The following is a 14,673-nucleotide window of genomic DNA, read 5'->3' as shown; positions in this document are numbered from 1 at the left end:
CGACCTGTGAAACCATCTGACCTAAATTATTCCATTTTCATCCATATGTCTATCCAATGACCACTTAAATGCCCTTAAAGTTGGCGAGTCTACTACTGTTGCAGGCAGGGCGTTCCACGCCCCTACTACTCTCTGAGTAGATAAGTCTTTCTTGATAAGTCTCCCATGTGAGACCTTGTCAAAGGCTTTGCTGAAATCCATGTAAACTGCATCAACTGCACTACCCTCATCTCCACACCTGGTCACATGCTCAAAAAATTCAATCAAATTTGTTCGGCATGACCTCCCTCTGACAAAACCATGCTGACTATTCCTAATCAAATTTAGCCTCTCCAAATGGACATAGATTCTCTCCTTCCGAAATTTCTCCAATAGTTTCCCGACTACTGACGTGAGACTCAATGGTCTGTAGTTGCCTGGTTTATCTCAACAACCTTTCTTAAACAGTGGGACCACATTAGCTGTTTTCCAGTCCTCTGGCACCACCCTGTGGCCAGAGAAGAATTAGAAATTTGGGTCAGAGCCCCCTGCAAGCTCCACCATCGCCTCCCACAGCATCCTGGGACACAAATCGCCCGGACCTGGAGATTTGTCTGCTTTTAAGCCTGCCGAAACCTCCAATACCTTGTCACTCCCTATGACAATTTGCTCAAGAACCTCACAGTCTCTCTCTTTCTGAGTTCCATATCTACATCCTCATTCTCTTGGGTGAAGACAGATGTGAAGCATTCGTTCAACACCCAACCAATGTCCTCTGGCTCCACCCACAGATTTCCCCCTTGGTCCCTAATGGATCCTACGCTTTCCCTGGTTATCCTCTTCCCATTGATATACTTATAGAATATCTTGGGATTTTCCCTACTTTTACCAGCCAGAGCTTTCTCATATCCCCTCTTTGCTCTCCTAATTGCTTTCTTCAGCTCCATCCTACACTTTCTGTACTCCACTAATGCTTCCGTTGATTTGCTCTCCTTGTATTTGCTAAAAGCCTCTCTTTTCCTTCTCATCGTACCTTGAATGTTTCTGGTCATCCATGGTTCTCTGGGCTTGTTGCTCCTACCTATTACCCAAGAGGGAACATGTTGGGCCTGTACACTCCCCATTTCCTTTTTGAATGCCCCCCACTGCTCTTCTGTAGATTTCCTGACAAGTAACTCTTTCCAGTCTACCTTGGCCAGATCCTGCCTTAATTTACTCATATTTGCTCTCCCCCAATCCAAAACCTTTTTTTGCAACTTGTCTATTTCTTTATCCATAGCAAGCTTAACATGACATAGTCAGAAAAATCCACTATCAATGCAGACGCACTCACAGAAAGCTAATGTAAATACTGACACGCAGAAATCTTTTGGACATAATGTCTCTCTCAAAAGTTACTGTAAATACAGGCACATTGACGCAAACCTACCCTATATAGTGACACCTTGGAGAAAACTACATAAATACTGGCACACGGAAATCTTCCGTAAATGACACACTCAGAAAGCTACTGCTTATACAAACATACTCAGAAATCTAGTGTAAATAGTGACACACTCAAACATATGGTAGATGCAAGCACACTTCTCGGAACCTACTATAAATACTGATGAACTCAGAAACTACTGCACATCTGACATACGTCTAAAGACATCGCTGAGGACCAATCTGAGGAAGTCTGTGAAAATACTAGCACATTATAGTACCATTACGCGACAGTAACAGCACACTCCTGATGAGCGATGAGTAACATTGTTTACAATGCCTTGCGTACCCCATTTTGAGGGTCAACGGATGAAACTCAAACCAAGCTCAAAACATCACTTTAAAGCAATTGTTACTTTCCAACTGAAATGGTTTCACTGGGGATTGAACCCAGGATCTTCTGCGTGTAAAGCAGACGTGATAGCCACTACACCATGAAACCACAGATGATGACAATATCTTTTCGACTGGTGTTTTTCTGTTTGGGGGAACGCCTTCTAACTGGGATTCACCTGTGAAACTTCACACTCTCGTGTTGTAAATACATGTTCATTCCTCAGCAATGCCTGCAGATCCTAACACACTCTGGGACATCACCTGCAAATATGGGCAAAAACCTCGGACACTTTCCCAAACACTCAATGCAAAGGTACGAATACTCCTAAACACACACCAGTAATACTGACAGAATCCAGGGCCATGCCTTCAAATACTGACATCATGGTGGTGGCTTATTGACACACTCAGTGACCTGACACTTCCAACACACTTCAAACACTTTCCATGCAAATACTGACACAGTCATAGATATCGACATTACATACTGACTGTTAACTTTCAAAAAGAGGAAGTTGAAATCACAGTTACTACTGAAAGAATTATGTCACATGATTTCACGTTTTCAACAAAAAACGTTACTGTACAAGTGTAAAACAAAGAAAAACACAACTAACGTAACAGTACAATTTGGAAAGATTGATATTTTAAACCAACTCATCATTTTTGTGCCCCCCGGTGTTTTCAAGCAGAGGTTTTTAGCTCCAGGATCCCTGTCCTTTTGAAGATGGGGGTTCTGGCTTGAAGGGCTGCCGGACGTACAGGACTAGCAGCTCAACAGCATGGGCAGCACGACAGGGACCAGCAGTCCTGGTACATGAATCACAAAATCTTAGTATGCAGATGCAGCAAGTGTTTAGGAAGTCAGATGGAGTGTTGGCGTCTATTGCGAGGGCTGGTGATGTTTCACTGCTGCTGTGCAGGGCTCGGTGAGACCACATCTGAAATACTGTGTACTGTTTTGGTTTCCTTATTTGAAAAGGGATGTGATTGCGTTTGAAGCATAGGAACATAGTACATAGGAAATAGTCGCAGCAGTAGGTCATTTGGTCCCTCGAGACTGCTCCAACATACAACTAGATGATGGCTGATCTTCTCCCTCCCCGCCATTCTCCCACACTGTTCCCATATCCCTTGATATCTTTAGCATCGAGAAATCTATTGATCTCTGTCTTGAACATACTCAATAACTGAGCCTCCACAGCTCTCTGGAGTAGAGAATTATGCAGATTCACCACCCTCTGAGTGAGACGTTCCTCCTCATCTCAGTCCTACATGGCCTACCTCTTATCTGCCCCCTGGTTCTGGAACACCCAGCCAGGGGCAACATCCTTTCTGCATCAAGTTTGTCGAGCCCTGTAAGAATGACATAGAAACATAGAAAATAGGAGCAGAGTAGGCCATTCGGCATTTCAGGCCTGCTCCGTCATTCAAAAGAGAGCATGGCTGATCGTCTAATTCAGTTCCCTGTTCCCACTTTCTCCCCATATCCCTTGATCCCTTTGGCATTAAATTTTATATGCTTTCATGACTTCACCTCTGATTTTTCTAAACTCTAGAGAATACAGGCCCAGTCTCCTGAATCTCTTATCATAGGACAATCCCACCATCCCAAAAATCAGTCTGGTGAACTTTCATTGCACTCCTTCTATGGCAAGTATATCCTTCCTTAGGAAAGGGGCAGCACTCCAGGTGCAGTTTCACCAAAGCACTATAGAATTGCAACAAGACTTCTTTACTTCTGTACTCAAATCCTCTTGCAATAAAGGCCAACATATCATTTGCCTTTCAAATTGCTTGCTGCACATGCACGTTGGCTTTCGATGACTTACGAACAAGGACATCCAGGTTCCTTTGGACATCAACACTTCCCAATCTCTCACTACTTAAGAAATACTCTGCATTTCTGCTTTTCCTACCAAACTGGATAACTTTGCATTTTTCCACATTATATTCCATCTCTTCTTGCCCACTCACTTAGCCTATCCAAATCCCCTTGAAGTCTCTTCGCATCCTCCTCACAACTCACATTCCCACCTAGTTTTGTGTCATCAGCAAACTTGGAAATATTACTCACAGCAGTTTTTGTACTTGGCCTTACAGCTGCAGTCAGGCCTACAGCCTGATCTGTTATACTCTCGGTCAGGGCCTCTTTCGTGACATTGGCTTTCTGTACCCCAATGGGTCCCATGGGGTTACCCTTCAACTTCCAGTCTTCTGCATGAAGGTATCCCACCGTGTGACAATGGTAACACTTAGACTTGCGGACCTCACTTCTACCCTCAGCATCTTCCTTTCCAGCCTGAGGAGGAGATCCTCAGGCATTACCAGCTCTCCCCTCTTGTCACTGGCTACTTGCCTTCCTTTCACCCTCCCACCTTCTATCCTTCTCAGGTTTGTGGGGGTGATGGACAAAGCATTTGGGCTTCTAAATAAGCTGATAATCGTCAGCAATTTCTACTGCCTGTCTGGCTGTTGTAACTACATGGGTTCTTACTAACGGAGGGAGTGAATTTTTAAATTCTTCCAGGGGAATTAGTTCCCTAAGGTTCTCATACGTGGCCTCTCCCTTTAGTGCCCGCAGCCAATGAGCAAAATTAATTTGCTTTACCCTCTCAAATTCTATATATGTCTTCCCAGGCTGTCTCCAGAGATTCCAAAATTTCTGCTTGTACGCTTCAGAGACCAACTCATAAGCAGCGAGAATAGCTTTTTTTGCCGTCTCATAATCTGCAGAAGCCTCCTCAGAAAGCATGGCATAAACGTCATGAGCTCTGCCATCAACCTGCTTTGCATAAGCAGTGTCCAGCTTTCCTTCAACCACTTCATCTGTCTGGCTATCTTTTCAAAAGAAATGAAAAATGCCTCTGCATCCCTTCCCTCAAACTTTGGGAGGACTTGAACAAATTTAAACAGCTCACCACTGGGTCCTGGGCTGAAGTCAGATCTTTTCTCACTCGAACTTTCACTGGAGTTAAGACCACCCCTTTGTCTTAGTTCCATCTTTTTAAATTCCCTTCCTTATCTCTCTCTTTGAAATTGTGTTCAATATTTTTTGTCTCTTTTTCCTGCTCTAGCTCGAGCTGCTACATCTGTAACTGAACTTTAGCTAATTCAACTGCACTACCATCTTGTTCGCCCTTTTCAACTTCCAATTTCAAATGGTGTTCTATTACTGCAATTATGTCTGCTTTCTTAGCTCCTGGTTTTAACTCTAACACCAACAATTTTGCCAAATCCTTTCGCCTATCCTTGGTTCATTTTCTCAAATTCTCCTTCCCCAGAAAGATTGTAAAAACTGACAAAGACATACCAGTCATGTAAACCTTACTCTAATGCACAACAAACCTGTTTTTTCTTTACTTTCTCTCTTTTCAATTATTATGACTCCACTTACAATCGCACATATTCAGCGTTGGGTCATCTCACACAGAGCCCTCAATTATATGTTACGACATATAGTTCCACTTCTCCACAGGTAATAACTTGTATTTTTAAAATATTTACCCAATGCAGTCAATCATATACTCTACTCTTTATCCCATAGTGAAATACACCAACAAGGTTTCTTTCACAAATAAAATTATCAGTTTATTATAAACAAGACTTAACCAGTAATGAAGCAAAGCATTAACACACAGATTGAAATATGAAAGTTCCCCTTTTTAAATTCCCCACACACAAACTCACACACATACTGAAAAAAATACAGAAATTCTCTCTGCAGAGGTCTGTTACAAATAAAAGATGAACAAGAATATTTTGGCCAAATATTTGCTAATTCTTGAAGAAAATTAGAAGATATGGACAAATCTCAGATGTCCCTTTTTGGACTGGCATCTCAAATACATGCAGACGACTGTCACCGGGATCTTTCTAGAGCACTTCTTTTCAGGCAATGTTGAGGATCTGTTTGTCAGGCTTTCCAAGAAAAATGCAACATCAGGAGTTTCTGGCAGCCTTTCAGGAGAAATGCAGAATCAGTTTCTCTATTTCTTACACTTGATTCTCAGCAGGTTCTCAAAGAGATGGAAGTGGGTGAGTTGACGGTGGCTGCTCTCTTGGCTGGTTTTCTGCAACTGTCTTCAAAGCAGTTCAGACCCTAACACACTATCCAAAGCGAAACCAAAAACAATATCTCAAGAGTCAAGCCTCCTGACCCCTACAAATATTGGCCTGTCACTTCTCTGTAAACATCTTCCCCAGGTCACCAAGGTTTCTGTTACTTATTGCTTAAAGTGCATGACTTCCAGCAAGGCTGTTTTTAAACAACATCTCAGTGACCTTTCAATGAACTGTCAACAACAAAGCAAAGTCCAGCTTCTATGAAATTTTCAGCCTTCCAATGAATCCAACTCCACAATTTCAATCTAAGTCCTCAAATACATATACTTAACAAAAATATTGAAGCGCTTTTATAACACTATATATGTTCATACACAGAGAACTGTTCTCTGCAGGCAAAAGGAACATGTCCAGGTGTTGTGCCTGTTTTGAATTAAACAAAGCACGTGGACAGGACTTCTCTGGTGCATTCTCCACGGCAACACCTCGACCAATCTGAGTCAATTTGCCAACCACTCAGCACCCTTTTCTCATGCAGTATAAATTGTTGCTCCCTTTGAAATTTTGGATTCTTGCATCTGGTCTGATGAATGCACGATGTAAAGTTTGAACAGCATGTCTCTTTATTCAGCAGTACTCTAGAATTTATTTTCCTTGTGTTACGGCCATGTGGCGTGACGTGGGCGTTTCCGCCTATTCAACTCCCCACCCGATTTTAGCCACTTTGTGTTTCATTTTTCAAATTACCAGACAATGACAGATCTTATTGTAGGTTTTAAAAAAACAGAAAGTCAATTTTTTATTCATCAATACACCTTATCCTGAAATTGTCACAACTGCATCCACTCATGCATTCACTCACGCACGCACACACACACACACACACACACACACGAAGGAATAAATAGAGAAGGGAAAGTGGAAGGTGGTTTTTAGAGGCAGGGGAAGGTTATGATAAACTTGTTGAACTCTCTTGAGAATCAAGTTCTAGATGGATTCAGGCCCCAGATGATTGTAGATTTCTCTCTTGATTGAAGGTTCTGTTGAAGATGATGTGTTACTTCGAGCTCTCACTGCTGCATACTGTAGATGTCAGATTATTTTCAGCAAGGCACTGTGCTGTCTGCTTGGCTGGAACTCGAGCTGTGACAAGTAGCTTCACCTTCTGAGTCAGTCTCTCTCTCCAGTTGTCCTTTTTAAGGTCAACCTGTGTCACCTCTCACCTCCTGATAGGAGACATTCTCCTCTCTTCCCCATGGTGATTGCACAATGGCCCAGGACATGGCTACTTCACAACTTGTTGTTTCAGAAGAAGACATTCAATTCTGGAAAGTTTTAGGATAGGTGTAAGATGGGTTCCATTAACACATTTTGGCTTTGAAGATTTGTCCTTTTTCTCGGTATTTATTTATTTTATATCAATTAACTAATTATTGCTAGAAATGACAGTTAGAGGGGTGAAGTGGGAAGTCCGTGACGCTTCCAGCATTCCGGGCGATTACATCTGCAGGAAGTGTACCCAGTTGCAGCTCCTCACAGACCGCATGGATCGGTTGGAGCGGCAACTGGATGCACTTAGGAGCATGCAGGTGGCGGAAAGCGTCATAGACAGGAATTTTAGAGAAGTGGTTACACTCAAAGTGCCGGCAGATAGATTGATGACCGCTAGAAGGGGCAGGCAGTCAGTGCAGGAATCCCCTGTGGCTATCCCCCTCTCTAACAAGTATACCGTTTTGGATACTGTTGGGGGGGGATGGCCTATCAGGGGAAAACAGCAGCAGCCAGAGCAGTGGCACCATGGCTGGCACTGCTGTTCAGCAGGGAGGGACAAAGCGCAGAAGAGCAATAGTTATAGGGGACTCTATAGTCAGGGGCACAGATAGGTGCTTCTGTGGACGTGAAAGAGACTCCAGGAAGGTATGTTGCCTCCCTTGTGCCAGGGTCAAGGATGTCTCTGAACGGACAGAGGGCATTCTGAAGCGGGGGGGCGGGGGGGTGAACAGCCAGAGGTTGTGGTACACATCGGTACCAATGACATAGGCAGAAAGAGTGATGAGGTCTTGCAGGGGGAGTTTAGGGAGTTAAGTAGTAAGTTAAAAAACAGGACCTCTAGGGTTGTAATCTCTGGATTACTCCCTGTGCCACGTGCCAGTGAGGCTAGAAATAGGAAGATAGTGCAGCTAAACACATGGCTGGGCAGCTGGTGTAGAAGGGAGGGTTTCAGATATCTGGACCATTGGGCTCTCTTCAGGGACAGATGGGACCTGTGCAAGAAGGACGGGTTGCATCGAAACTGGAAGGGCACTAATATCCTGGCTGCAAGGTTTGCTAGTGTCACTCTGGAGGGTTTAAACTAGTGTGGCAGGTGGGAACCAGTGCAGTAGGACAGCTAGTGAAGTAAATGAGGAGGACATAGTAAATAAGACCAGTAGGACTAAGAGGAAGAGCAGGCAGGGAGATGTTGCTGAGCACAGCGGGACTGGTGGTCTGATGTGCATTTGTTTCAATGCAAGAAGTATAACAGGTAAGGCAGATGAACTTAGAGCTTGGATTAGTACTTGGAAATATGATGTTGTTGCTATTACAGAGACTTGGTTGAGGGAAGGGCAGGATTGGCAGCTAAATGTTCCAGGCTTTAGAAGCTTCAGGCAGGATAGAGGGGATGTAAAAAGGGTGGGGGAGTTGCATTCCTGGTTAAGGAGAATATCACAGCTGTACTGTGGGAGGACACCTCGGAGAGTTCATGCAGCGAGGCAATATGGGTGGAGCTCAGGAATAGGAAGGGTGCAGTCACAATGTTGAGGGTTTACTACAGGCCTCCCAACAGCCAGCGGGAGGTAGAGGAGCAGATATGTAGACAGATTTTGGAAAGATGTAAAGGTAACAGGGTTGTAGTGGTGGGTGATTTTAACTTCCCCAATATTGACTGGGACTCACTTAGTGCTAGGGACTTGGATGGGGCAGAATTTGTGAGGAGCATCCAGGAGGGCTTCTTGAAACAGTATGTAGATAGTCCAACTAGGGATGGGGCCATTCTGGACCTGGTATTGGGGAATGAGCCCGGCCAGTGGTCGAAGTTTCAATGGGCGAGCATTTCGGGAGAGTGACCATAATTCCACAAGTTTTAAGGTACTTGTGGATACGGATAAGAGTAGCCCTCGGGTGAAGGTGCTAAATTGGGGGAAGGCGAATTATAACAATATTAGGCAGGAACTGAAACATTTAGATTGGGGGCGGCTGTTTGAGGGTAAATCAACATCTGACATGTGGGAGTCTTTCAAACGTCAGCTGATTAGAATCCAGGACCAGCATGTTCCTGTGAGGAAGAAAGACAAGTTTGGCAAGTTTCGGGAAGCTTGGATAACACGGGATATTGTGAGCCTAGTCAAAAAGAAAAAGGAAGCATTCGAAAGGGCTGGAAGGCTAGGAACAGATGAAGCACTTGAGGAATATAAAGACAGTAGGAAGGAACTTAAGCAAGGAGTTAGGAAGGCTAAAAGGGGTCATGAAAAGTCATTGGCAAATAGGATTAAGGAAACTCCCAAGGCTTTTTATACATATATAAAGAGCAAGAGGGTAACCAGGGAAAGGGTTGGCCCACTCAAGGACAGAGAAGGGAATCTATGTGTGGAGCCAGAGGAAATGGGCGAGGTGCTAAATGAGTACTTTGCATCAGTATTCACCAAAGAGAAGGACTTGGTGGATGATGAGCCTAGGGAAGGGAGTGCAGATAGTCTCAGTCATCTCATTATCAAAAAGGAGGAGGTGTTGGGTGTCTTGCAAAGCATTAAGGTAGATAAGTCCCCAGGGCCTGATGGGATCTACCCTAGAATACTGAGGGAGGCAAGGGAAGAAATTGCCGGGGCCTTGACAGAAATCTTTGCATCCTCATTGGCTACAGGTGAGGTCCCAGAGGACTGGAGAATAGCCAATGTTGTTCCTTTGTTTAAGAAGGGTGGTAAGGATAATCCAGGAAATTATAGGCCAGGGGAGGTCGTGTCTCACTAATTTGATTGAGTTTTTTGAGGATGTGACAAAGATGATTGATGAGGGAAGGGCAGTGGATGTTGTCTGTATGGGCTTCAGTAAAGCCTTTGACAAGGTCCCGCATGGCAGACTAGTGCAAAAGGTGAAGTCACACGGGATCAGAGGTGAGCTGGCAAGGTGGATACTGAACTGGCTCAGTCACAGAAGACAGAGGGTAACAGTGGATGGGTGTTTTTCTGAATGGAGGGATGGGACTAGTGGTGTTCCGCAGGGATCAGTGCTGGGACCTTTGCTGTTTGTAGTATATATAAATGATTTGGAGGAAAATATAGCTGGTCTGATTAGTAAGTTTGCGGACGACACAAAGGTTGGTGGAGTTGCGGATAATGATGAGGATTGTCAGAGGATACAGCAGGATATAGATCGGATGGAGACTTGGGCGGAGAAATGGCAGATGGAGTTTAATCTGGACAAATGTGAGGTAATGCATTTTGGAAGGTCTAATGCAGGTGGGAGGTATACAGTAAATGGCAGAACCCTTTGGAGTATTGACAGGCAGAAAGATCTGGGCGTACAGGTCCACAGGTCACTGAAAGTGGCAACGCAGGTGGATAAGGTAGTCAAGAAGTCATACGGCATGCTTGCCTTGATCGGTCGGGGCATAGAGTATAAAAATTGGCAAGTCATGTTGCAGCTGTACAGAACCTTAGTTAGGCCACACTTAGAATATTGCATGCAATTCTGGTCGCCACACTACCAGAAGGACGTGGAGGCTTTGGAGAGGGTACAGAGGAGGTTTACCAGGATGTTGCCTGGTCTGGAGGGCATTAGCTATGAGGAGAGGTTGGAAAAACTCGGATTGTTTTCACTGGAACGACGGAGGTGGAGGGGCGACATGATAGAGGTTTACAAAGTTATGAGCAGCATGGACAGAGTGGATAGTCAGAAGCTTTTTCCCAGGGTGGAAGAGTCAGTTACTAGGGGACATAGGTTTAAGGTGCGAGGGGCAAAGTTTAGAGGGGATGTGCGAGGCAAGTTTTTTACACAGAGGGTGGTGAGTGCCTGGAACTTGCTGCCAGGGGAGGTGGTGGAAGCAGATACGATAGCGACATTTAAGAGACATCTTGACAAATATATGAATAGGAAGGGAAAAGAGGGATATGGGCCCCGGAAATGCAGAAGGTGTTAGTTTAGGCAGGCTATAGATCGGCGCAGGCTTGGAGGGCCGAATGGCCTGTCCCTGTGCTGTACTGTTCTTTGTTCTTTGTTCAGGTAGCAGGACAGGCACCAGATAGCAGGACAGGTACCAGGTAGCAGGTGTGTGGTGAACCAGTGGAATTCTCCACCACAGAAAGCAGTTGAGGCCAAATCATGAAATATATTCAAGAAAGAGTTAGATATAGTGCTTAGGGCTAAAGGGATCAAGGGATACGGGGAGAAAGCGGGAACAGGGTACTGAATTTGGACGAGTTTGGATTGGTCATGATCTTCTTAAATGGCCTTGCAGGCTCAAAGGGCCGAATGGCCTACTCCTGCTCCTATTTTCTATGTTTCTTCTAATTCCCTGGAGTGCATGGCAGTTCCAAGCATATCTGCAACTGTATCTCCGAGCATAAGCAGCCCAGGGCAAGTATGTGGATCCTCAATAATGCAGAGACTTTGAAGCCTCAGAGGATGGAATGCAGAAAGTGTAGGGGCAGACACTGACTAACAATATATTAAAAGCCTTACGTATATGATACAATTCGTTAAAGTTTCACAGTTACTGTAACAGTTTTCCTGTCACTTTGTTGATTTGATAGTACAGAATTTGACTTATTCAGTGAATCAGTGCCTCTGATGACAATGCACGCTGCATCAGATATCTTAATATGGCTACATTACACCGTATTTTTAATTTATATGAGAAACAGAAGCAAAGCAGTGGGAGAGAACACAGGGGAGGAGTGAAAGGATGATGAGAAAAACAAGTGTGGAGAAAGGACAATAGAATAAATAAATAATTCCGATGGCCGCAGACTAGTTAAGAACTGAATACGGAAAGAAAAGGACAGAACTACAAAGTGGCAGAAAAAGTACCTCCAACTGAAGAAATAAAATCACATATAAATATATAAAACACTCATATTTAAGTAATAGGTTACTTGCCTGGCTACTTTTCAAGACTGAGATCGATAGATTTCTACATATTAAAAACATTAAGGGATACGGGATAGTGCAGGACAATGGCGTTGATGTAGAAGATCATCCATTATTTCATTGAAGGGCGGAGCAGTCTAGAAGGGCTGAATGGCCTGCTCCTGCCCCTATTTCTTATGTTCTTATGTAATACCATGGTATTTGTTCTGCTGTCCAGTGGCACTTGTCAGTTTGCCTGCCAATAGGGTTTGAAAACAACCAGTATCCCTGAGGATGGTTATCTCCTTGTCTGGTGCCTGGGACACAAAAGGAGTAATTTTTCCTTTGTGCAAAACGTTCTGATATGTGCTCTGCCCTTGACTTATATAAGAAAACAAGCTTACCACTTTCAAAGCCACAGACATAGCATACAAGGCTGCAGGACAACTGCAGGAATATGGGATTAGAATAATTGGGTGCTGTATGGCCGGCATAGACATGATGGGCCGAAGGGCATGTTTCTGTGGTGGATAACTCTATGACATGTGCTTGACTGCAGCGCCTCCTCCTGGTTTTCTGGCATACCAACAACTGGCCTCGACATGCCCAGATTTGCCACACTGGAAACATGGCGGGCAGACTCCTACTGGTTTTTCCCCTGAATTTGTCCCACACAGCAACCTACTATAAATACTGATACATTAACAGAAATGTACTGTCTGGACTGACAGCCCTGCAGAAACTTACTATAAATACAGACACACTCAGACATTTACAGTAAATACTGACACGAATACACACTTCATTTATTAAGACATTACAGAGGCTTTTTCTCATGAACCCTCTGAAAATAGTAACACATTCCAGTACGATTATCTACAAATACCAACACACTCCCAATGAGTGATGGGAAATATTGCTCACAATTCCCTGGGGACCCTAATTTGATATTTAATACATGAAATTCCAAGCAAGCTCACAATAGCCAAGTGTTACACACACTGGAAGTGCGATGATACAACAATCATGGCCTAATCCTGAAAAGTTATGAAATACAGTCATTCTATTTAAAAAATGAACCTTTATTTTTAAAAAGTGTACAATGGTCCAAAATGGCCACTGAAGAAAAGGGGATTGGCCTTTTGTGTATTCAAACAGTCTGACAAAGACAAAGGACAAATCTTCAAAGCCAAAAGGTGTTAATGGAACCCATCTTACACCTATCCTAAAACATTCCAGAATTGAATGTCTTCTTCTGAAACAAAGGAGTTGTGAAGTAGCCATGTCCTGGGCCATTGTGCAAATACCATGGGGAAGGAATGAGAATGTCTCCTATAGGAGGTGAGAGGTGACACAATTTGACCAGAAAAAAAGACTGACCCAGAAGGTGAAGCTACTTGTAACAGCTTGAGTTCCAGCTGCGCCAGCAAGCACAGTGCCCTGCTGAAAAAATCCAACTACAGTATACGGAAGTGAGAGTTAGGAGTAACCCACCATCTTCAACAAACCTTCAACCAAGAGAGAAATCTACAATCATCTCAGGCCTGCAATCATCTCTAAAACTTGATTCTCAAGCGAATTCAACAAGTTTATCGTAACCACTCCCCCCACGAAAATCCACCTTGTTCTTTCCCTTCTCTATCTGTTTCTTCTTTGGTGTGTGCAAGTGAATGCGTGAGTGGATGTGGTTGCGACAATTTTGTGAAAAGGCGTGATGATCAATCAATAATTTACTTTGTGTTTTTGTTAAACCTATAAGAAAACCTGTCGCCGTCTGGTACTGTAAAAAATAAATCACAAAGCAGCTAAAATCGAATACAATTATGCTTACTGCAGTCAGTTGGGGTGTTGAACAGCGGGAAACACCCACGTCACACTAAGTGGCCAGAACAAATTAGGGTCTCAAAGCCAGGGTCTGAACCGCTAGACAAATGAGTGATTTGGAAAACGGGAGGAAGGTTGACCTCCAAAATTGTGGCAAAATAGACAAATAGGTTTCCTTGTATTCTTCTGTTTTTTCTCTATGGTGCTAGAAACAAAATCGATGGCCACATTTAATGCTAAGGAGATTGGAGAGCAGGAAGAGATATCCCATGATAAGTTAAACAAATTAAATGTTGAAGATTTTAAAAGCTTAGCTGCAGAGGTGGGAATCACTTTCAGACAAAAAGCAAAGAAACCTGAACTGGTGAAACGTCTAGCCAACTATTTTAAACTGATCCATGAATTTGGAGAAGAAAGTCTAGAATCATAATCTGAAAAAAATAATTCTAGCTAGAATCCAGTTACATATGATACAGGAAGAGAAAGACTTTCAGCTTCAAAAAGAAAATGAAGAAAGAGAGTTTCAAAATGAAAAGGAAGAAAGGGAGATGCAAAGCAAGGAAGCAGCAAGAAGGTTTGAGTTACACAGACTGCAAACCCAAAATAAAATTGCTACTAGTTACTCAAACCTTATCTCCAATTCAGAAAAAAGTTGATTTGCTGAGACACTCAAGACTAGTGGCAAAATTTAATGAGGAGGAGATTGATTCAGATTTTATCTCAAATAGCTACCAGGATAAAATGGCCAAAAGATTTTTGGACTGCTCTTACAAGCTGAGTTTGTGGGCAGGGCTCTTGAAGAAATTTTCTCTGATTATGAACAAACTAAAATTGCAATTCTAAATGCATATGAGCTGGTACTGGAAGCACAGAGACAGA

At 43.4% G+C, this 14,673-nt stretch overlaps 1 non-coding gene across 1 annotated transcript; it reads right to left on the bottom strand.

Annotated features, from left to right (window-relative positions):
• Nucleotides 1-1,833: 1,833 nt before the first annotated feature.
• trnav-uac (transfer RNA valine (anticodon UAC)) lies at nucleotides 1,834-1,906 on the bottom strand. The gene has a single exon. It is a non-coding gene; the product is annotated as a tRNA-Val (tRNA).
• Between the last annotated feature and the right edge of the window lie 12,767 nt (nucleotides 1,907-14,673).

This window comes from Heterodontus francisci, chromosome 1 (genome assembly GCF_036365525.1).
Source record: "Heterodontus francisci isolate sHetFra1 chromosome 1, sHetFra1.hap1, whole genome shotgun sequence".
In the NCBI taxonomy this organism is placed as follows: Eukaryota; Metazoa; Chordata; class Chondrichthyes; order Heterodontiformes; family Heterodontidae; genus Heterodontus; species Heterodontus francisci.
Note: the sequence above shows the minus strand (reverse complement) of the source record. Positions and strands in the feature narration are given on the sequence as shown.